Consider the following 3313-nt stretch of genomic DNA (forward strand, 5'->3'; position numbering starts at 1 on the left):
TTGCATAATCATTTTTCAAAGAAACTACTAGAATCTTTCACTAGATGCATACCCCAAATCTGATGCTCCTACAACTAGAGAATGGTGTGCCGGAGAGGGAGGTCATGGAGAGACATGAGGGCACTACTACAACTTCTTCTCCACCATGGATTGTGGCTTATGCTCATTATGGGGCGATAGTGGACTTTAGATCTGGCTCTTGGTGTATCAATGCAGTCGTCGTAAATGACAATCGTTGGGATTTATGACCTTACTCAAGAGGGTGTGAATTGGGTATATCTTAAAACCTGTCTGTTTAAGCTTAAACCTCTCCCTAATTTGAAGGTAATCCTTCTTGAAGATTTAATACAAAATATAATGTAGTGGAGAATAAAAGCTTAATCAAAATGACAACAATTGTGTAAAAGATTGATTAATGGGAACAATTAATAGTTGTATGAAAAATTGTAGCTAAAAACATATGAACAATGTATAACTACAATAGTTGCAAGTAACTGCTTGAAAGTAAATAAACTCAATGTAAAAAGAACAATCAAGTAAATAAGCTATTGTAAATGTTAATGGAATTGCTATTAAAGTAAAGATTAAAATATAAGTTCAAGTAACTACAAAAATGTAAAAGTGATTGAAATTGAATGAACAAAAAAAAAAAGTAAATGGTAGTTGCATAAGATGTGTGTATCGAGTTTTGTAGCTAGAGATTAAGGACCAGCCACAAGATGGTAGTTGAGATACAAAACTGCTACTAAAAAGTAAAAAACTTGAGATTCAAGTAGTTAAATGATAAGAAGAATAAAAGAATTGCTACTAGAATATCAAGAACAACTTAACTATTTAAAGCAAATAATGCAATTGAACAATACATGTAAACAACTACAAGAATATAAAATCTATTGGGATCAATAGCCTCACCTAAGAGAGGGAGAATTGGTTAGAGCTCTTAAAACTATAATTGTGTTGGAATTCAATCCGAATTCATGGGCTCTTAGATAATCAAGCTCAACACCCTTCCCTTTAAACTGAACATAAGCCTTTTTACAAATAAGTTGCAATGGAATATTAAAGGCTCAATCATTTGGGTTTAGTTGTTAATCAAGATAAAACACTTAAAACAAACAAACTGTTGAACTAAGAAACATGATCGACAAGATAATAGTAGTAGTTAGTGATTAATAGTACTAAAGTAAAATAATAATAATAAAGAATGCTAACAAGAAGATAACAACTGATAAATGGATTAAATAGTTAAAGAACTACGACTTTCTATCTAGGTTAGTGGTTCTACAATTAATAAACGATAAGAACAATGAATGTAAATAATTATCGAAAAATAAAGGAGCAACTAAAAGTAAATGTACACATATGTAACTGGCAACTGCACTTGGTGGTGTGTGCCTTAGCAGCTAGAGAGAGAGAGAGAGGACCAACCACTAATAAGTAGCAAAGAAATGGACTTACTACACTAGGATAACTAAGAGATGGACCAACTTTCAAAGAATGTAAAACTAACTAGAAAAAGTAAATGTTGTTGAAATGTAAATGAATGATAAATGTAAACGGAAATAACAAGAAATGTAAAGATGATAGTAATACTAGTGCAATTAGTAGAGAATTAATAGAGTTAGAGCTCAAATTGCACTAAGCTTCCTTGTATCTTGTAAAGGTAAAAGTAAAACAAATAAAATTGAATGCAAATTTGCAAGATCTCAAGGTTTCAAGTATTGCATTTGATATAAAAGTTAGCATAAATAAAATTAAATTACAAACTTGAAAAATAAAAGAAACAAAAACAAGAAGGCACATGGAAATTTTAATAGAGATTTATCCAACCTTGTATGTGTCCTCTACCTTAAACCACCATTAAGGATTTCCACTAAGCCTTTACAACTAATAGAACTTCATGGTGCCTATAATACCATTTCCAATTGGACTTATACAAGTGCCAACAAGACCTTGTAGTTAGGCTTAATAGAGGTGCCAACAAGGCCTTAATGGTGTTCAATAAGTTAAACATCTACTTGTTGAAAGATCTTCCACTAATAAGCATAGAAGCCAGTTTACATGCAAGAACAACCTCTTAATAGGTAGATAAAAATAATAATTATAGAACAAACTACCTCAATTGCTATAGTTTCATAGATGCTCAACTTAGGGAAAGATCAATAGATGGGTGAGAATGAACTCAATGGCTTCAATGAAGCTTACCTCTAACACTGATGAAGCTTAGATATTTCCCTCTAAAAGACTTTAGCCCTTAGTTTGCTCTCTTTAAAAAACAACTATTTACAATATGTACAAGATATGCATATATAGGTTGTTTTTTACAAGCTTTGGTTCAAACTTTGCTCTTGCTTTCTTTTTCTTAGAATAAATTTGAAAACCTCTATTTATAAAGGATTGAGAGCGATCATTTTCTAGCCATTCGAGAGCTTTTACTCTTTCAAGAAATTATTCAAATTTCCTTAACTTGTTAGAAGGCTTTCAATTTCCTTAACTTGTTATAAGGCTTTCTAGATTTACTAGTACCCATTGAAGCCTTTAAATGGTCAAAATTTCTTCATGGTAGCCGATTGCACCGTAGTCAACTACAACATGAAGGGAGGAATCTTTTTCTCCTTCAATCAACTGGTTCCTCCTTTAAATATTTTATATAATTTATATATATTATTAAATTATACAAAAAATTATATATTTATATACTTTATATAAATAAAATATTTATTTTATATATTTATTAATTACATAATATAAATAATTGCTTAAATTCGAATCAAATCGAATATTCAAATATTTAATCAAATTCAAATACAGACAATGATTTTCAATATACATCGGATACTGAATTGAATTTTTAATCAAATTCAAATTTGAATATTGTTTGATTTGATTCGAATTCAATCCATTTATACCCCTATTTACAGTCAATTGATATGCTTGTGAATTCCATCAGTCTAAATAGTTAACACATGTTCATTGAGTAGTTGACACATCTTAGATTTGGAAATTTGGATGTCTTGGTTGTCATAGTTAGTCAACACATTTTTCTAGATAGTTGACTACTTCTCATTATGCATGTGTCAACTATCATAGTCAGTTGACACATGAATATGGAGTAGTTGACTACTTGTCATAGTTAGGTGTAGTTAGCCTAATAAACATCCTACACACTTAGAAACCTTGGCACATTTTGCCCAGACATTTGAAGACCATTCCTTTGGCCTTCAAAGATGTTTTTTCTAATTCTTATAACATGGTCAAACACAGGAAAGCCAAGGAACCAAACCCAAAGGGATTATGGTTTGTAAGGATGACT

The sequence above is a fragment of the Nelumbo nucifera genome, chromosome 1 (genome assembly GCF_055504915.1).
Source record: "Nelumbo nucifera cultivar China Antique chromosome 1, China Antique-T2T, whole genome shotgun sequence".
In the NCBI taxonomy this organism is placed as follows: domain Eukaryota; kingdom Viridiplantae; phylum Streptophyta; class Magnoliopsida; order Proteales; family Nelumbonaceae; genus Nelumbo; species Nelumbo nucifera.